This window comes from Paralichthys olivaceus, chromosome 24 (assembly GCF_024713975.1).
Source record: "Paralichthys olivaceus isolate ysfri-2021 chromosome 24, ASM2471397v2, whole genome shotgun sequence".
Classification (NCBI taxonomy): domain Eukaryota; kingdom Metazoa; phylum Chordata; class Actinopteri; order Pleuronectiformes; family Paralichthyidae; genus Paralichthys; species Paralichthys olivaceus.
In genome coordinates this window covers 2,938,993-2,961,371 of record NC_091116.1, presented here as the reverse complement: position 1 = coordinate 2,961,371, position 22,379 = coordinate 2,938,993, and the positions used below count along the sequence as shown (strand labels likewise).

Below are 22,379 nucleotides of genomic sequence, written 5' to 3'. Positions count from 1 at the left end.
AGGGTCAATGAATTGTGTGAGATGTGTCAAATCTATTGGTTATTATTTTTGTTCATTATCATATGTAAACAAATGGAGGCAAGATTTTTAAAATATATTTTGCATTGAAGAAATAATTGTCTGCATTCAGATTGAGCTCTATATCATCAAATCAGTAATGATTGGATGACTAATGTGAATAACAAAGACATAAATATTACATAAACAAATCCTTTTAGCCCAGTATTAAGTGGAACATAGTAAATTAAGTTAAATGGAAACAGTCAAACACATATGCAGAAGCATTGACAATTGTATTGATTTAATATACACACATACAAATATTAATAATATGCATTTTCATTAATATTTTATGCCAGTGACAGTATTCGACCAACACTCACAAAGCACTGCTCAATAGCCATGAATCTATGAATGAAATTAAAATATAAAACCTTTATTTGCAGTGTCAAATCACATTGAACACATGAACAACACACAACAATACAATGCTTAATCACAGAATGTCAGTGCCTGTGTTGTGCATCAATAGCTCTCACACACTAAAATCACATAGATCAACATGTAAATATACATCCTCTCAATTATTTTGCATCAGTTTTAGAAACCAGCCAGCATCAAGGTCCACACTTTCCTGACACACAAACACACACACACATTTTTTACAAACACGAATCCAATCATGCTACAGAAATGCACAATTCCCCATGCTGTCAGTGACACACAATGCAAAAATTAGTTTGCAAAAATGTACCCACTTTCCGGTGATGGTAAAGTAGTTGACTACAGCTGCTCTACAGTGTTTTCCATTTTCATTATTTTATTTTCATCCTACTACATTTATTTTATAATGCTTGTGCTGTTAAGATTTCACACTATGTACTTACTGACACATAGACTTATATTTTGTTGATGCTTATGTACATATCTACATACTTAATTTAACACTTCATAGCATATTTCATTTATTCCCTCAAGCATATCACACATTATCTAATGGATGTGAAATCCTTGATTGATTTTCTTCATTTGGTCTAGAGACTAACCTCAGTCTCAGACAGGGATCACTGTAGCTATCAGTGCAACATGTGTATAGTAGCCGCCTAGCTCAGGATTTGTGTATGCTCCGCAGTGATGTGCATCATATAGAAGTCAACCTGATAAACCCCCAGGGGCCGCCATGTTGTGCAGTTATAAAAATTGCCATGGAAACGGTTGCTTCTTAAAATCTTCTTTGATGATTGATGTGGGGGCAACAATCAAAGGGATTGCTGGCCTGCAAATCCTTATCAAATCCAATCAAAGAACCAAAAACTCTAGACATTAAAGGATATTTCTTTGGTCCTCTGAACTACCAAACATAAATAACAAGTTCCCTTGCTTCAAGTTATTAGCTTGTGAAAATAACAGACCGTCAACTGAGAAGACCACAGTCCTCATTAGTGAAGACAACAATCCTGCCTACGGAGACAACCGCTGATTTGTTCAGTAAAAATTCATCAAGAAGACACTGCTCTCATAACTACAAATCCCCCTTTACCAAAATGGACATCCTATTTATAATTTATGTTATAATCACTCCTCAGTTTGCAGTGCAGATTAAAGGTACATAGTGACATTCATATGTGACACAGTGTAATGAACAGAAATTTTACTACACGGACATGTCACATTATTGATGCCATCATGGAAGCACTTGCTGCCGGCTCTGCTGCTTACGTTCATGCTCCAGTAGCAGATGACGAGCATCTCGACTAAAGTGGCGAACTTGGTGAACTCCGTGGTGGTGATGAAGATAACGTTACACCGGCCGTATTTTCAAGAAATATTTTCGTACGTTGGAGTGAAAGATTCTTCCTACCAGATTAAGTGCCTGTTATGCCTACAGAGAGTGACTGAAATATTGGCATTCAAAAACTCCCCGTCCAACCTGAAGAAGCACATCGAGATAGGTTAAATACATTTTCATTCAATGAAGCCATAATGTCATGTTGGGACCTGGTATCTGTGAACCATAGTTGGGCCTACATGTGTAGTCAAAAGCCTGACCGCATGTCTCCTTTGCTCTGGAGACAAAGGAGAGCTTCCAGAACTCAGTCTCCCAGGGTTCTTCATCTTCACATATAGGTGGTAAAACTGCTCCTGAAGACAACTCTCAACCACTATTGGTCACTGTGTGCCCCATGACCCATGAGGTCACAAGGCCAATATAAGCCGAGTTTCCTAGCTCTCTTCTCTGTTCTGCCTCTTCCCCTGCTGACCGCTCCTGGTGGAGTAGGTTCTGGCCCTGCTCTCCCAGCCAGGGAGACTTCCTCCCTACACAAGCTCCTCAACTTCCAGCAGGCCTGCCTGGAGCAGACTGCTAAAACCTTCCAAAGGCAGTGACGTGAGAGCCTGCCTAAGAACTTCAGCACAATTGGCCACGACACAAGGTCTGACCAGCAGATGCACAACAGGAGCCACAAACCAACAAGACCACTTCACTCGACTTCAAACAGCACATCCAAAAAGGAACTTTCCCTCTTTTTCATGGACGGGTAACGCAACTGGGCTCTATTATTACGCTAGGCTAAGCAAAGGACTGTTTAGTCCTATTTCTATTTCATGTGATGTTTATAAGTTTGAATTGTGTTGTTGTGATATTTGGTACTATGTTATTCGAAAGTTAATGTTAGTTCTGTTATACTGATCAGTTTCTTTGCATGCATCTAACTACTTTCTTTAACCTGGCACCAACACCTCACAAACTCATTTCCACAAACTTAACACATACATGTGATCTCAGCCACATGGTCTCAAAACTCCATCTTCATTAATGTTGCATAAGTGTGAATTTTGCCAACCTCTACACTGTCAAGAATTCCATATCCTTCAACTTTGCTAGCTATTGATGTGGTAATTTTGGTTATAGTTATTTATTTAATTATTAATCAGAGTTCCAAATTTGTAGTGAGTAAGTCTTATTTCTTAAATTGGCTATCTTTTCCCTTCCTTTGAAGGGTGGTGCCCCGATTTATCCTTTATCAGTTTAATATTAATATTTTTAATATTAATATTTAATATTTCTCTGATAGCCACATTTATTGAATGCCCAAAAGCACACCATTTAATGGTGCCCCGCATGAAGGAAAGTACATAATCGTACCCCGCGCAAGGGAAAGTACATAATCACAACATTTTTGGTGCTCTGTGTGAGGCAAAGTCATGAATAATAACATTATTTTGACTCCTCGTGGAGCACAGCACAACAGTCAACGTTATTTAAGTGATCGCTACTGATGACGGGCTCTCCATCTCCTCTTTAGTCGCATCCATTTTTTTCGCCTAAATATTGATTTATCCTCACCCAAAAGGCAGAGCATATTCTCCAGTCCCTGCAAAGGCTTTGTTCTCACATGTGAACTGGTCCACGCACCTCTCCAGCCAGCCACGTCAGATGAAGCTTCAGAGAGACTGCATGGAGAGGACACTGTGATGGGAGAATCTCCAAGAGTAGTCACACCACTGGGGCTGTGAGGTGGCCACTTTTCCTCCTGTGGATGACTGCTCTTCAGGGTAGGACAATTTCTCTTCCAGGAGTCTTTGGAGCTATTATATATGGATTGTTGGACAGAGCTGGAATTAATGATACTGCGGCTTAATTGTTAATTTCTTCTTTGTTCCACAGGCACAGCAGCAGTGCAGCACGGCTAATCTCCAATTGGGACATGATGTTGCAACTTATCACCTAACTAATACTATTTCCAATAATGTGACTATGCCACGGAAATAATTCAGAGAAGAAAGGAGTACGCGGGAATTAAGAAAGTTTTAAAAGAGAGAGGAATCCGTTTCTAGACACCTATGGCCAGAATGAGGATACACTGGGACACCGGCCCATGGCCATGGCAACAGGTAGGAAACAAAGAGGACACCGAAACACGAGCAAAACATAAACTACAGAAATACCGAGGAATGGACAAATAAAGTATGTAAGTGCATCTAAATGAATAAGTAAGTGAAAGATAACACATGTTAGACACTGAAGACAAATAGTCTAAGAGATTGTATATAGGTCTTCAGTCTTCACTGTTAGGACTGATCGGACGCTGTATGTGTGAGCTATAATGATTACTTCGTTCCCAAAACACAGGCTCTCTAGTGGTTCCAAGAGTCTGTAAGAGTAGAGCAGGAGGTAGAACTTTTAGCTATCAGGCTCCTCTCCTATGGAACCAGCTCCCAATCTGGGTTCGGAAGGCAGACACTGTCCCAGCATTTAAAGTAAAACTAAAAACCTTCCTCTTTGACAAAGCCTATAGTTAGGGCTGGATCAGGTGAGTCCTGAACCATCCCTTAGTTGTGCTGCTATAGGTTTAGACTGCTGGGGGAACTCCCATTATGCACTGAGCACTTCATCACTTCCCTCTGTCTCTCTGTCTCTCTGCCCCCCCACACCTGTTTATTTATTTATTTATTTATTTTAACATGTCATCATGTCAAAGTGTCACTTTGTCCTCCCATAGTCCCTCTGGCTCTTCTCTCTATATCGTTTCAGATAACTCCGGCACCGGGACTGCAGGACAACAACGACTACCATCACCATTGTCATCATTTATTACAATAACTCAGTAATTGATTAATATATATAATCCTGTTGTAGATCACTACATTGTTATTTTTATAGTCAGCCTTGATACTGATGGTGCCAAATTGTTCCCGGTCTCTCTCTCTCCACCTCATCTCTCTCTTCTCTCCCCCGCTTTCCACCCATCTCTCCTTTCCTCCCCCCTTACTTTTCTTTCCTCACCCCAACTGGTCGAGGCAGATGACCGCCCACATTGAGCTTGGTTCTGCCAGAGGTTTCTCCCTGTTAATGAGGGAGTTTTTCCTCCCCACAGTGCTTGCTCATTGTGGGAACTGTTGGGTTTCTCTACGTTAATATTGTTTTAAGGTCTTGACTTTTAAATGTAAAGTGCCTTGAGATAATGTAAAATATGAATTGGCGCTATATAAAAAAAATTGAATTGAATTGAATTGAATTAATGAGACAGATGCTCAAGAGAATCTGGATAACAAGAATGGACCTCACTAAGGAGGGGCCCCCATATTTCATCTGAATTTCACCTCAACCCACGGGGGAAACGTGGGGGGCAAGTGCCTACTGTTGTTTTCTTAGTTCGATTTTTTTTTTATTGCTGAGTTGCTCAATGTTCTTTGGGCTATTGTTTGTTCTCATGGTATATAATATATATATATATATATATATATATCATGGAGTATAATGCCATTTTCCAAAGCTATAAATGAACAGCATATCGTGAGTGTCGTTAAATGTTAATGGGTTAAATAATCCAAAAAAGGACTAAGATAATTTTGAAAATGAGAAAACTTAAGGCTCAAGTTATCTTCATGCAGGAAACACACCTTTCCCAGGAAGAGCATGAAAAGCTGAAGAAATTTGGTTTTAAAAACACCTATTACAGTACTTGTAAACAAAGCAACAAAAGAGGTGTGGCAATACTTATACAAAACTCAACTAAATTTGAATGTCTAAAAGAAATCAAGGATACAGAAGGACAATATATTATAGTGAAGGGGAAACTAGAGGAAGAGATGGTTACGTTAATTAATGTATATGCCCCTCCAGAGAGTACTAAACAATTCTTTAAATCATTATTCCCAGTCATGGCCTTAAAATCTGAAGGTATATTGATATGTGCTGGTGATTTTAATATGATAATGAATCATAGGGTAGACACAACAAGTATAAAAAGAAATAAGACACATATATCTAAATTTGTAAACATGTCGTTGAAGGAACATGGACTGTTTGATGTATGGCGTGAACTGCATCCGAAGGAAAAAGACTATACACATTACTCTACTTTATATAACACCCCTCGCCCGGGGAGTAACTCAATGTAGAACCGCCACTGCCCTTAAGAAAGGTAGATTGCCACCCTCATGTAATGAAGCAATCATATCTATAATCCCCAAGGAGGGTAAAGACGCAGAATATTGTAACAATTACAGACCCATTTCTATGCTCAATGTAGATTACAACATATACACATCCATTATAGCAAGGAGATATCAGAATTTCATGACAGAATTAATTGACGAGGACCAAACTGGATTTACTACAGGACGACAAACATTAGATAACATAAGAAGGACCCTGCAAATAGTAAACTCGATACAAATGAAGGAAACTAAGGCTATATTGCTGAGTCTTGATGGCGAAAAGGCTTTTGATGGCGTAAATTGGATATTTGTATATTTAACATTAGAATGTTTTGGATTTAACAAAGAAGCCATTAAATGCATCAATACAATATACCAGAATGCTATAGCTAGAATAAAAATGAATGGTAGTCTAACAAAAAGCATAAAGCTACAGAGGGGAACACGCCAAGGATGTTGCCTGTCCCCTCTCCTCTTTGACTTATACATTGAACCTCTGGCGCAGGCTATAAGACAGTGTGAGGAAATAAAGGGAATACATATTAAAAAACCAAAACATGTAATAAGTCTGTTTGCAGACAATGTAATAATATATTTAGAAAGACCTGATACAAACCTAACACATTTAAGTATATAAGTATATACGGAGACCACTCATTATATAAAACAAATGTGAATAAAACACAGATTCTGGCTTTTAATTATACCCCTTCCCAAGAAATTACAAATGCTTATAAATGGAAATGGAACTCAGAAAGCATAAAATATCTTGGGGTAACCCTAACAAAACAGATAAGCCATCTTCAGAAGATAAATCCAGCCATGTTTTCATTGTGATCAGATTCATATACAAATTAAGAGGATATTGAGAGATGGTCAACCATATCACTGGAGGTCAGTTCAAAGATTGACATTATTAAAATGAACATTTTCCTGATGCTGTTGTATTTCTTCCAATCCCTTACTGTCAAGATACAGTTAGAAAGATTTAAAACCTGGGACAAAATGATATCGAGGTTCATTTGGAGTGGTAAAAAACCAAGAATAAAATATAGCACGCTACAACTGGCTAAGAATCGGGGGGGATTCCCATGGCACTCCCAAATTTAAAGGATTATTATGAGGCAGCACAACTTGGTCAAGTGGTGTGACAAGCATTATAACTCCAAATGGAAAGAGATTGAGATGAGGGTGGCTAGCAAACCAGTGCAATCCCTTTTGGGCAACATTACATTGCTAAAAACTACTAAAAGGTTCAATAGATCCAATAACCTCCCACACACTGACTATCTGGGCTGATTTCAATAAAAGGCATAGATTGGAAAAGAAAGTGAGATTGTTGAGCTGGATTGCATATGATGAAAGATTCAAGCCAAACTTGAGTGACCTGAAATACAGAAACTGGGAGAGGAAGGGAATCACTGCCATGTGTACAATACTAAAGAATGGAAACATAATGTCTTTTCAGGACCTTAGAGAAATGTATGGATTAAAAAATTAGGATTTTTTTTAGATAACTACAGCTAAGGGATTATATTATAAGGGAAATAGGGAGCGCAAAAATATTAAACGGAGTGATAGATGTACTAATGCGAGTATATAATGGGTCAAAAATCAAGGTGGTATCTGTGTTATATCAAAACCTCAAAGACTGTACGAGTGCTTCAACTGATTACATTAGGGCTAGATGGGAGACAGAGCTGGTCCTGCAGTCAGGCCCCGTGTTCAGCCAGGCAGGGCCTCACAACCAGACACAGGTTAGGTACTAACTATAGGTTAGAGAGCGATTCAGAGGAACTTTATCAATACCTGTATCAAGAAAGATACTTATTAATGGAGGAGGTCGTAATTCATGATTACTCAGAGTAGTGAACCTGACTGAGTATAGAGACTTATTATAATGGCCCAGTAAAGTATATGAGTTGCTTATGGACGAGGCAGTTATGTGATCCTGTAAGATAACTATAGAATAGATTTTTTTATTTGTATCTGAAAGAACATAGTTCCAAAGAAATCAGGTGTAATCATGACAGTGGATGTATAGTATATAGTATATAGAAGCATAGGAAGTGTCCATATCTCCATTTAGCTCAAAATCACAGTGAAAAAATATCACAACAAAACAGCTTCTAAATAAAAGTATTAGATTCTTGTGTAACCCAGGTTAAAAACCTGTATTAAAAACAATAAATTAGTTGATTGAATGAAGAAAAGTGAAATTCATGGTGGAAAAATCAATTCATTAATACTACGTTTTGGTTAATAATAAAAAACAGATGTTTATCTAAAAGGAGAGATAGAACCATAATAAAATGTATTTAGAGAGTTTATAGAGATTTATTTATAGAGAGTTTTAGTTTGAAGGAGACGGGTTGGAGACGGTCTGTCACCCAATCAGAAAAGAAGCCCCGCCCATTGAGCTGATCGGAGCAGGTTCACTTCCTCTGAAGTTGCCGGGAAGAGAGAGAGCAAGGCGCATTAAACAGACACTCACCATAGGAAGATAAAACAAGAAAAGTGGATCAGACTCGGAAAAGCTGCCGAAGAAATCTCCCGGGACGACCAGGACCTGTGTGAGCACAGTCGGAGGAACCTCTCGGGAAGAGAAACGCATCGGTGAGCGGCCGTCTTGATGTGCTTAAGGCTAATAGCTAATGCAACGAGTTAAACCGTTAGCATAGGAGCTAACATCAGAGCACTAGCTCCGGTGCTGATTGGCGCGAGAGAGACACACTACGACACACCACACATTAATGCTGAAGCCCTGATCCGACATTTTAAAGGTGCATTGTGAGACATTTGTTTGCTCCTTTGTTGCACATAGAGCTGTATTATGTGTGTGTTTAGCACCTTATTTATGCATTCTAAGCTCATCCAGCCATATTTTATTAGCTGTGCACATTACATATTTTTCTTTCTAGATGATTGATATTGTTTTATGTGCTAATTACGATGTAAAGAGCACAGGATATTTTGATACTGTTGATTTGGAGTGAGGAAGATTATTTCAATAACATAATGTGATATTTCGAGTGTTGCTTATTTTATTACTGAACATTGTGATAGCATGTTGCAACAGTAATTGAGTAAAATTGTTATTCTCTATTAGGCCTGGGACGATAACAAATTTTGCTGGACGATATATTGTCCCACGAATTATTGCCGATAAACGATATTATTGCCAACATGATAATATATCATAATAATGCACACCCTTTCAAATACAATAAACTTTTATTTTTCAGTAATTTTTTACCATCGTAATTTCAGGAACGTTGAAATATCCTAAATAAATAAAACAAACAAAGAATAAAATGGACTCTCAGTCTCTGTTAGCAAAAACAGCACTCAAATATAAAACCACACACAACCAAGACAATAAATAAAATGGCTTATCAAGTCTCGATTAACAAAATTGCACTTCAATAAATATTGAACATTTAGGCCGTTTGTGACATGTATTTTCTTGCAGGCAATTCGTTTTGTCTGTCTGTCAAACGTTTGCAGCATCTCTCTCAATGCTGGCTTTTCAACTGTACTAAAGGGCAGCATTTTTTTTGCGATGCAGCGAACTACAGTTTCTTTGAGCGCACACCATTTTTGCTCCATTTATATTTACTTTGTCGACCAAACGCCTCAGTGAGTGTTGACTTTCGGGACGAAGGCTCTGCATCTTGAGGTGCACTTTTTTTTCCCCAGCTGGGAACACTGGGTTGGGTGGTTGTGCTTTAGGTGGGCATGCAACTTTGTTGTGATGCTTTTTTTTGTTGCCACCACTGGCTCGTCCGTGTTGATGGGCTCACCTTGCTCATTTGGTTATTACAGATGTGGTAGAAAGACATTTTTTTGTACAATGTTTATTTTTTTTAGTACATCAGTTTGGCTGAAATCTGTGGTGCTTCCACCTGCTGAACACAGAATAAACTATAAGTACCAGTCTTGGCTGCTTAACACAGCTCATATTACATGTGTAAAAATTATTGTAGGCTATTGTATTGTACAGTATCTGTAAATAATCGTGTTTCTCCTCTGTTCCTTAATATCTACAGATATGACAATGATTTCAGCATAAAACATCCTTTAACGTGACTTTTTTCATTTCATTACATGAAGCACTGCAACACCTGATGTCCTCTGAATCCACTGTGGCAGCAGCAACAAGGTGGAGATCGGCAGCTTCAGGCTGGTCAACATGATAATATTGAGTCAATTTCTGTATCCATTATGGTTGGTAAAATGAACACTGTTATCACAACAATGTTCATCTTTTACTTTCTAATTTGATAAACTTTAGATAAAAAGTCTTTTCTTTTTTGTCATAAGAGACAGAACACGGTCAGCACAGCTGTGTCCCTCAGGTTCGTCCGTCCCTAATAAAATGACAGGAAACATAAAAGTATGGCATTATTGCCGAGATAAGTGTTACTTTCAAACAAAGTCTATGTCCTTATATTCTGTGGATATTCAACTATGTATTTGAATATGGTTTGGGATTAAACAGTGTACTACAATGAATGTGCAGTATGGAGTTCTTTCACATTAAAAGTATTGCATTTATAATGTAATGCATCATGTGCAATCATTTGCTTTAATTGTTAGTAAGTTATGAAAACAGGTCTATACCTGGTAGGTAAACTGTTCATTCATAAATAAAGTCCAGCTCAACAAGTTTCACACTGCAGCAGCTGCACTAACGTTATTTCTGAACCAATAATCTAATAAAACATTATTACTGAAGTTACCCACAGTAACATAGTCAAGCCAATAGGTTGGGGAGCTGAACAACTTTACATAACGTTAAATATCTAACTTGGTGGAGCTCATTCACTAAACACACAGTCGCCTTCAGTTTAAAAGATTTATCACCATAAACTCTAACGCTCCTCTCTCCGCTGTGTGAACCGCTTCATGTCATGCCGCTCCCGTTAGCATTGCCATTACTGCTGGTATGTTGCCTGGAGGTTAGCGGAGCTAAGCTAACCAGCCAGGTACAGAGACAATGATACCTGCTCATCACTACTGACATGTAAATAAAAGGCAGTACTTTACACACCACAGACACTTCTCCGTCAGGACAATCAGCCGAACAACAAACGATAATATTCACATGTGAGTGAAAACTCCTCCCCAGACCCGGTCGCGTTCGGTGACGGTGATTAGCCTGTTAGCTCAGGTGAAGCCGAGCAGACCACAGGCTAACAGCCAGAGTGACGAGCTAACGGTGACGTCACGTGTCAATCAAGTGATAATTATTCACAATTTCAAACCTCTGTATTATCTAAACAGATAACACATAGTTGTCATGAAGGAAGAACTTACTGATTGAGTCTAAAACCGTATTTTGAACCAGGCTGTAAACAGGTTTAATTCTGCTCTAAAGTCTGGTGTTTTAACATGGGAGTCAATTCCCATTGACTCCCTCTTGGAGCCAGCCTCAAGTGGCCACCCAGTGAACTGCAGTTTTTTGCCTCAGCGCTCAGCCCGGGATGTTGCTGCTTGGTGTGGAGCCAATGCTAGCGGCCCTGCCTCCCCCCACAGACACAAAGAGACTGGATGACTGACAAGAGGGTTCACTCTGTTCATTCCGCTATGGAACAAACGCCCCCAGGTGCTGAGACCGAGCTCAGAGTGAACCCTCTTGTCATCCAGCCTGCTTGGAGGCGAGAGAAGAGGAAAACAAACGCGCATGCACATGGCAATAAATCGAGGCCGGAAAAATTATCGAGTTCATTTTAATTTATCGTGCGATTAATTGATTTATTGATTATCGGCCCAGGCCTATTCTCTATTGATAAAGAGTTTATGTAGATTTAACATGATTAATGTTCTATAATTCATTTTTTGAGATTTGAGAAAATTAAGATGAATGCTCTGATCCAACTTATCGTAGGTCAGGTTTTTTGATGGACCCATTGAGAGTTTGACCTACCTGGATGTTGGAGCCAGTCAAAGTTTGATGGCGAGCCAGACCCCGGAGGATACTTAGAGATACTACGCCGTGGAACCTGAATCCTTTTACACTTCACATACACACACACACACACACCATCCACGCAACAGTGCGGTGGGACTGATTTTCCACCTTCACGGTGTTGACTGAACAGTGACTGAAAACAGGTGAACTGAACTTTAGAAAAAACGCAGCTGCAAAACTTTATTTTATTTTTTATTTTCTATACTTACCCGGGTAAGAGTTGTGATAATTTGTGTGATTGATGTTTTTATTCATCCTTCCCATCCTGTAATAAATAGGGAAGCGTATACTCCTGCGTCATCGTTTGATCAATCCTGGGCTCCATAGTCGATCTTAGAACTTCTGATTTCACTGGTTATTGAACCTAGTTACTATTTTTCAGTACTATTCTCTTTTCCTCTCAGAAGGGTTACACTTGTTTAGTTTTATTTCATAATACATGATAATATTGGATCATTCATTTGTATTTATCAGCATGTAAGCTTGTTGCAGTGTCTCAAACCCAGTTTCTCATCAATGTCACAGAAGAACAACAATGAAATGGACGGCTACACACCAGAATTGTATGGACCTGAGGGCAGAAAGTGACCTTACTTTGGAGGAGATGGACGACAAAGAGTTGTTGGACATGGTCTGGGCAGTGGTCAACAAATTGTCAGAGGGCACAAATAACCATCCACTTCCTCAAGATGTCCCTGCTCAGGAATGGCATGACTTGTTCAACTGGACTGGTTCTGATGAGGACCCCCCCCCCCCCCCCCCAATAGCATCACCTCTCAGCTTGGAGCAGCATCCTCCTGAAACCCAATGGTGAACTGGCTGCTGCCATAAACCACCAGCAAGTGTCCTGCAGTCAGGCCCCGTGTTCAGCCAGGCAGGGCCTCACATCCAGACACAGGTAAGGTACTAACTATAGGTTAGAGAGCGATTCAGAGGAACTTTATCAATACCTGTATCAAGAAAGATACTTATTAATGGAGGAGGGGGTAATTCATGAGTACTCAGAGTAGTGAACCTGACCGAGTATAGAAACGTTTACATTGGTAGAAACCTCCCGTTTGGCACAAAGAAATTCTTCTTTCATTAAATTGTAAAAACTGTGCATGATTGATTTCTTCTGTGGTTGATTAAAGAATCAGTGGTGTCAGTGATAGTGCTGTGCTTTAGAGTTCTGGGAAACACCACAGAGCAGGTTAACAGGTTACAGATATTATTCATCTTTGGTTCATCATGTTCAGGAGGACAATATTAAGATCAGGACAGAGATTATACAAGGCTGGGTTAGGTATAAATGTGTGTGGTGGTGGTTTTAACTATCTGACACCAAGGGGACAGATGACACAGAGGATGCAGGTTGTCTTATCTCTTATTTTGTGTCTGTTCTTGTCTCCAGTTCAACAATGTGCCATCAGGGAAGCTGACCAAACACCTGGAGGTGAGGCTGGCTCCTGTTGGATTATTGCAAGTATCGCACACATTAATGCAAACACACACAAACACACCTCTGAGCTACTGTTTCTATTTGTCTTCTTATGTGTCTGATTGTGTTTATGTAGCAAAGGAAAGGGGGTTTACGGGTCTCCAGGAGACAGACTTCCTTTTCCCGTGAACAACCGCCACTCACAGTAAGTCTGCCTGACTAGTTCACAGTCACCTTTTCTGTCATGAATTTATATTTCTTTGATTGAGATGCTTTCATGTTCTTTTCTTTCCTCACAGTTTTAAACATTGGTAATTCATGCTTTCTGTGTTTTTTCTGTTTTTCCACAGAAAGAGAAAATGTGAGAGCTAGCAGGATGATGACATGCCGTATGTCAAGCTTTCGAAGACGGAACAGACACTAAACGCTGTTGCTGAGCTCGAAACTCCTGACTGTGCAGTCGTTGAGCCCAACGTTGAAAAGAGAGTATGTGTCTTTGCTTTGTAGGTTTGAGACTCTGTGTCACACAAACCTCATCCAGCTGTGTCTATGACCACACTTCTAAAACTGTTCTCTAACTATAATTCTTGACATCATGACACATCTATATATCCAGATTTAACTTGTGCAAAACAAGAAAGACACCAGTTCATTGTTGATATGCATTATGATACATACCAAATAGATATTAGAAATATAATAAAACAAATGATTTACCAAAATAAAATTAAAATCGCATTTATAAAAATACTATATATATATATATATATATATATATATACATACATACATACATATACATACATACATATACATACATACAAATATACATGCAGATATACATGCATTTATACTTCTGACCAAATGTATTTATGCAAATATTTTAATGACCTATTTTTCTTATAGTAGAGTAGGTTTTAATAATGTGACTTTACTTTTACTTTTGTTAATATAAAGTATTCTGTTACATTTCATTACTGGATGTATAAGAAGTATTTCAGTGGGCAGAGAAGAGACGGGTACTTTGATACTAATTATAAAGGCTCAGTATAGTGTATGACTTGCTTATGGATGAGGCACTGATACAATCCTGAAAACTATTATAACTAACAGGTTGTGGTTTTAACTCTCTGACACCAAGGGGACAGATGACACAGAGGATGCAGGTTGTCTTATCTCTTATTTTGTGTCTGTTCTTGTCTCCAGTTCAACAATGTGCCAGCAGTGAAGCTGACCAAACACCTGGAGGTGAGGCTGGCTCCTGTTGGATTATTGTAAGTATCACACACATTAATGCAAACACACACACACACACCTACCTCTGAGCCTCCGTTTGTATCTGTCTTCTAATGTGTCTGATTGTGTTCATGTAGCAAAGGAAAGGTGATTTACGGGGCTTCAGGAGACAGAGTTCCTTCTCCCTGTCCAGACACAGGAGGCTCTGGAAGAGATGGCAGCTGACATTGTCGCTGCTGTCCAGACACAGGAGGCTCTGGAAGAGATGGCAGCTGACACTGTCGCTGCTGTCCAGACACAGGAGGCTCTGGAAGAGATGGCAGCTGCCGTTGCTGTCGAGGCACAGGGGGCTCAGGAGAAGATGGCAATGGAATTGAATGCTGCAAGAAAAAGCTCTCTGTCAGCTCTCCTGTTTTCTACTATGGATTATCCAATGCATCTAGTTGAGGACAATCTTCTTCTCCAAAATTCAGTTAAAATTTTAAAAAAAAGATTACAATGGTACTTCAAGCTCCTGAAGTTTGTTACATTCTCCTATTTGTTTTAACCTGTAATGGAAATTACATTTAATTGCATGAGCGGACAATGGTTGACCAAATTGTTAATCTAAAAAGGGTAACCTTAAGGTTTATGATGGTGGCTTAAGAGACACAGAAATTGCCACCACAATATCCAACCAGATGTTTTTTCATTTATCCGACCACCTCTGGTTTATTCGACCGGACGTCGTTGCTCCGGTCAGGTTTCTCATTTGTGGTTTCTCCTCAGAAACAGATCTCTGTCTGCTCGACAAGCTTTAAAATGATGGAGTACATGACAGTGGTTGTCCGATGGTGCCGTGTGCCACAGCCTCACATCAATTAACCCACATCAGGTCTTGGTGGTACATGAGCAGGTGGAACTGTACAGAAAATGAGACCCAGCATTTGAGAGTTATTTGCGCTCACCTATCCAGCACTGGTGTTTGGAGCTATATAGCCAAACTGTTCTCTACAATGAAGAAGCTATGGTCAGACCCGACGTTTAATCTATTGGGCTCTGGAGCTTTTGAGTTATTGTTGACAGATAAACAACCATTGACTGAAATTGTCAACCAATATAGTGTCACATACACTGAGATTCAGCCAGGAGTTAGCTTCTACGAAAATGTCATGAAGACAGTAGCATTGGTGAAAGCGTGCAGTCGGACCCTAAGAAAAGAGCTGACCGTTGCAGACCATAGGATGATGTTTAAGCTGTCCTGCAGACATGTAAGTACTGAGCACATCCTCTCTTAAACTTTTTGACTTCTCAAAAAAAAAAAAGAAATGTTTATATACTCCTTTTCCACAAATTGTTTGTTTGTTTCATGTCACCCTGACAGGAACCCCACAGCCTGGTAGTGTTGCCACCTGGGTCTGCCACCAACATGATCACAGTGCGATGCACTGAGCCCCAGACGATATATGACCTTATGCTGAAGCATGGCTTACATTGCTCCTGTAATGGAAATTTTTACATTTGTGTATGTTTAATTGCATGAGCAGACATGTATGTGAATGACTGACCAAAGAGTTGACCAAATTGTTAATCTAAAAGGGTAACCTTAAGGTTTATGATGGTGGCTTAAGAGACTTGAGTTTTATGGCCTCGAGAAACCACAACTTTATGGTATCTCTTGGTATCTCTTGGTATCTCTGATTGGGATCTCACACCTGGGGTCTCACAGGGGGGTCATCCACAGAACATGTAAACAAATGGACAGGATATCTCCTCCACTGAGAGAAACTACAGGAGGGTAATAAATACCTTTGCATGCTTAGTGGGAGGGGGCTGCGAGTTATAGGAACACTGATTCTCCTATGTTCTTTTCTCATTTGTGCATGCCATTCAGGTGATGTGTACTGATGAGTCCATCTGCAGATGCTGAATTAAACTTTCAGAAAGAAGTGTTTGACTTTGTGCTTGTTTCACAGAAATTGCCACCACAATTTTGGTGTTGTCGGCAGGATCACTCTTGTGAGAAGACACTCTGGATCTCAGGGCTGAAAGGTAAAACTGCGCAGGGAGTCTGGGACTCTGACCTCAACCTCCCTGACAAAAGAAGGTAGAGACGTGAGGGCCTGATGCCTGAGAACCAAAGAGTGCTCTCACTGCTGTGATCCAGCGGACCAATTAGCACAAAGACACTGTCTTTCTGGGAAGACAAATTCAGAAGGGAAACGGTTCTCTCACAGGGTGAGTGACAGACGTGTCTGCATGGCAAGGTTTGGAACCAATGTAGAATCAAGGAAGCTTCGGGTGTTCTTGGAGATCACGGGTGGTCTTGTAGACCACAGAGTTAATATAGAATAAGCCTGTTGGTGATCTTAGAGAAGGTCACATAGTTAATTGGGAACTAATGAGTATGGTATTAGAATAAGCAGGTTGGTGATCTGAGAGGAGGTCACAGAGTTAAGGAGTATGGATATATACAAGATGTAATAATAGGGATTGAAGGTAGGGATTGAACTAATCTCCAAGTCTCAGTGTGTCCGACTAGACCCTGATCTGGACTCAGCTCCACCGAGAGGACAACTACAGCCAGCAGCGGTGCAGTGTGATGACCAGCAGGACACTCAGCTGCTACCGGTGCAGAGGGTGCAGGCGGCAGCTCCAGCTGTCCCTAACCTCCATCCAGACCTCGACCTTGTTGCAGCAGAGGAGGTGGATAGGCCTCCATCATGCACCACTCACATACTCCACGGCGAACTGGGAAGGAGGCAATTTATGATTTGAATGCAACCCTGCAAGCACCGATGGTGGAGGTGGCTGCAGGAGATGGAAACACTCAGCTGATCTCCAGACCATGGACATTCACCAATATGAAAGAACCTACCATTTCATCTCTCCCACAAGTGTTAAGTGGGGGAGCGGTATGCAGTGCAACTGGAACCAGCACTGAACAGCAGAGACTGCTGATGACTGAGATGGGGACTCAGTATTCGAAAGTGGCAAGATCTGTCTCTGCACAGGAGCGGTGAATGGTGAATCCAGCATGGGGTCATGCTGATTATGCAGGAAAACTCTTGAACAGCAAGACAAAGAAAAAGGACAGCTGGCAGCATATCAAAACCAAGTCTGCGGGCACAAGAAAGGTCATGGACGGAGAGGAAGGGGACGTGGAAGAACTGACGCTTGTTTCAAATGTGGCAAAATTGGACATTAGATCAGGGATTGTCCTGAGAACCAATACACATAGTGTGATTGAGTAGCGTTGGAGCTGGGGACAGTATATAGAGAGATACACTGTACCATTGTTTTGTTAAAATGAGGTTAAGGAAATTTTAAACGTTAATTTTTGTTGTCACCACGCTGGCTGATAGATTTTATTGGTAGAGATTTGATGTGTTCATTGAGTAATATGCTAATTTTAACATCACAAGGCGTAGATGTAACTAGAGGATTTGATACATGCATATCAATGGAAGATTCTGAACTCTTCCCTCACCTCTGTAAGTAACACTTTTCTTGTGTGTTCAATCACTGTGTTGTCTCAGTAGCTTAGATTGATTCACTGGAAAGGTATCAAATTCTGATCTCCATGTTCTATTAGGCAAAGGAGAACAAAAACAATTAGTATTGAAAGTTTTGGAACTTTGGACCAAAAGGGGTTATGGGAAGGGAAAAAACATCTGATCCCAATAATAATAATAATTTGATCAGAGGTTTAGAGGTAAATCACAAAAGATTTCTGCAGTGATAAATGCAATTATCTTAAAACAGTTCTTAAAACAGATCAGATCATTATAGCAGGTGATTTCAATATTCATGTAGATGTTGCCAATGACAGCCTTAGTTCAGCATTTAAATCAATAATAGACTCGATTGGTTTCACTCAACATGTGAATCAACCGACCCACTGCCTGAATCACACTCTTGATCTTGCCCTGACATATGGCATTGACATAGAAAATATAACTATTCCAACAGAACCCTCTTCTGTATGACCATTTTTTACTTACATTTGAATTCAGAATTGTTAATTACGTCAATTCTGGACGGAAATTCTACTATAGTCGGTGTCTATCCGACAAAACTGTTCACAAATTTAAAGAACTGCTCCCCTCTTCCCTTCCCTCTCAGCCATGTGTCAGTACTATACAAGAAGATTATCAAGACCTTACTCCCACACTAGTTGATAACTTTGTAAATAGTACTGCAGCCTCACTAAAAACAGCACTTGAAGCTGTCGCCCCATTAAAAAAGAAGAAAGTAAGTCAGAGGAGATTAGCTCCATGGTATAATTCCCAAACGCGTGTTCTAAAACAGACATCGCGGAAGCTAGAAAGGAAGTGGCGTTCCACCAATCACCAAGACTTCCACCTAGCCTGGAAGAATAGCCTTATAAATTACAAAAAAGCACTTAGAAATGCCCGAACCTCTTATTATTCATTATTAATAGATGAAAATAGGAACAACCCCAGGTTCCTCTTCAGCACTGTAGCCAGGCTGACAGAAAGTCACACCTCTACTGACCCATCTATTCCTCTAGATCTGAGAAGCAATGACTTCATGAGCTTCTTCACTAATAAAATTACAACCATCAGGGATAAGATCCACCACCTCCTCCCAGTGAATAACACTGATACATTGTCTGGTCCTGAAACCATAGCACCAGATTTATGTCTAAACAAATTTTACTCTATTGATCTTCCTGAACTGACCTTGTTAGTTTCATCATCTAAACCAACTACTTGTCAGCTGTTCCAACTAGACTTTTTAAAGAAGTCCTCCCCCTAATTGACCGTTCCATTTTAAATCAGATTAATATGTCTTTGCTAACCGGCTACGTACCACAGGCTTTTAAGGTAGCCGTTATTAAACCTCTGCTTAAAAAGCCCACGCTTGATCCAGAGGTTTTAGATAACTATAGACCCATATCCAACCTGCTCTTCATTTCCACAATCCGAGAAAAAGCCATTGCTAACCAGCTTTGTGGTTACTTAGATAGTAACGGTTTATTTAAAATTTCAGTCAGGATTTAGAACCCATCACAGCACAGAAACAGCACTATTGAAAGTCACCAATGACCTTCTTATGGCATCAGATGATGGACTTGTCTCTGTCCTCGTCTTGTTGGACCTTAGTGCAGCCTTTGACACAATAGATCATAAGATTCTGCTACAGAGATTAGAACAACATATAGGAATTAAAGGAACAGCACTACACCGGTTTAAATCATATTTATCAGATAGATTCCAATTTGTTAACGTTAACAATGACTCCTCCATGCACATGCAAGTTAATCATGGAGTTCCACAAGGTTCTGTCCTTGGACCAATACTCTTCACCTTATATATGCTCCCTTTAGGCAACATTATTAGACAGCACCACAGCAGACAGCTGGGGGAACTCCCATCATGCACTGAGCACTTCATCACTTCCCTCTGTCTCTCTGCCCCCCCACACCTGTTTATTTATTTATTTATTTATTTTAACATGTCATCATGTCAAAGTGTCACTTTGTCCTCCCATAGTCCCTCTGGCTCTTCTCTCTCTCTCGTTTCAGATAACTCTGGCACCGGGACTGCAGGACAACAACGACTACCATCACCATTGTTATCATTAATTACAATAACTCAGTAATTCATTAATATATGTAATCCTGTTGTAGATCACTACATTGTTATTGTTATAGTCAGCCCTGATACTGATGGTGCCCAATTGTTCCAGGTCTCTCTCTCTCCACCTCATCTCTCTCTTCTCTCCCCAGCTTTCCACCCATCTCTCCTTTCCTCCCCCTTCCTTTTCTTTCCTCACCCCAACCGGTCGAGGCAGATGACCGCCCACATTGAGCCTGGTTCTGCCAGAGGTTTCTCCCTGTTAATGAGGGAGTTTTTCCTCTCCACAGTCGCCTGTGCTTGCTCATTGTGGGAACTGTTGGGTTTCTCTACGTTAATATTGTTTTAAGGCCTTGACCTTTAAATGTAAAGTGCCTTGAGATAATGTAAATTATGAATTGGCGCTATATAAATAAAATTGAATTGAATTGAATTCATGTCCCACGGAAATAACATTAACTGTATAACCTTACAGTAAAGTTTTTTCGCGGTGTTGCTAAGTTAAGCTTACGCTACTTTATACTGTATATGCAGTAGGAACAGAAAAACAAAGATATCCATGTTATTCTATATAAAATGCAAAGACTTTCCCTAACACAACGTGACATACATACAGTATCTGTCAATTATGTTACTATGCTTCCCTGCAGACTCTTCACTTCGTGGCCCTTAGCGAGACCTGGATCACTCCAGAAAACACTGCCACTCCAGCTGCCCTCTCATCTGCCTACTCCTTTTCACACTCCCCGAGACAAACAGGTCGAGAAGGAGGAACTGGTCTCCTCCTCTCCCCCATGTGGTCCTACCAGGTCCTTCCCCTGGACAACCGTTCCCAGATCTGCTTTTGAATTCCAGGCTGTCTCTGTCACACTTCCTTTCAAACTCAACATTGGTCACCATCACACGGTTACCACCCGCTGCAATCTGAAATCCCTCTCTCCCTCTGCTCTCTCCTCTACTGTTCTTTCCTCACTACCATCTACAGACCAATTTTCACTAATGTCTACTGAGGAAGCCTCCTCCACTCTGCTATCCTCCCTCTTGTCCTCTTTAGATGCTCTATATCCTCTCACCTACCTACTCCGATCAACTCCTCCCTCACTTCAGGCATTATTCCAGCTCCTTTCAAGACAGCCATGGTAAAGCCACTCCTAAAGAAACCCACCCTAGACTCAGCTGACATCTGAAACTACAGACCTGTATCTCTTCTTTCATTCCTCTCTATAACACTGGAACATGCAGTCTAAGACCAACTGTCCTCCTATCTTTCAGAAAATGACTTCCTTTACCCTAATCAGTCAGGCTTCAGGACTGGTCACTCCACTGAGACGGCCCTCCTCATAGTGACTGAGTTTCTCGGTGCCACCAGAGCCTCGTCCGACTCGTCAGTCCTCATTCTCCTTGACTTATCCTCTGCGTTTGACTCAGTCAACTACCAAATCCTCCTCTCCACTCTGGCTGAACTTGGCATTGCTGACTCTGCTCTGACCTGGTTCACATCATACCTGACAAATCGCACCTTTCAAGTCACATGGAATGGCTCCTTGTCCAATCCCTGCCTTCTGGAAACTGGTGTCCCTCAAAGCTCAGTATTAGGACCACTTCTGTTTTCACTATACACTAGATCGCTAGGCTCTGCAATCACATCGCATGGATTCTCTTACCACTGTTATGCTGACGACAACCCAACTGTTCCTCTCTCTTCCCACATCCTCCTCCAGCACCCACGTTGTGACGTGCATCTCGGAATGTCTGGCAGACATCTCCGCTTGGACAGCTACGCATCACCTCAACCTTAGAAAACTGAACTGTTCTTCATCGCGGGGAAATACTGCCCTCATATGGACCTGTAAGTCACTGTCGAGGATGTCACGGTACCATCTTCGTCGACGGCAAGGAACCTGGGCGTAATCCTAGACGACGGACTGTCCTGCGCCCCCCAACATCACTGCTGTGGCCCGATCCTGCAGGTCTTCCCTCTACAATATCCGCAGAATCCGGTCTTTCTTCACAAAAGACGCAACGCAACTCCTGGTCCAAGCGCTGGTCATCTCCTGCCTGGACTACTGCAACTCCCTCTTGGCTGGACTCCCAGCCTCTGCAGCTAAACCGTTGCAGCGTATCCAGAACGCTGCAGCGCGCCTTGTTTACAATCTTCCCAAATTCTCCCATGTGACCCCCCTCCTCCGTGACCTCCACTGGCTTCCTGTTGGGGCCAGCATCC

The 22,379-nt window shown here is 40.8% G+C and overlaps 1 long non-coding RNA gene across 1 annotated transcript; it reads left to right on the top strand.

Annotated features, from left to right (window-relative positions):
* Window positions 1–1,372: 1,372 nt before the first annotated feature.
* Window positions 1,373–5,435, top strand: LOC138407087 (uncharacterized). The gene is made up of 3 exons (XR_011240517.1): window positions 1,373–2,537; window positions 3,354–3,555; window positions 3,668–5,435. It is a non-coding gene; the product is annotated as an uncharacterized lncRNA (long non-coding RNA).
* Window positions 5,436–22,379: the final 16,944 nt, after the last annotated feature.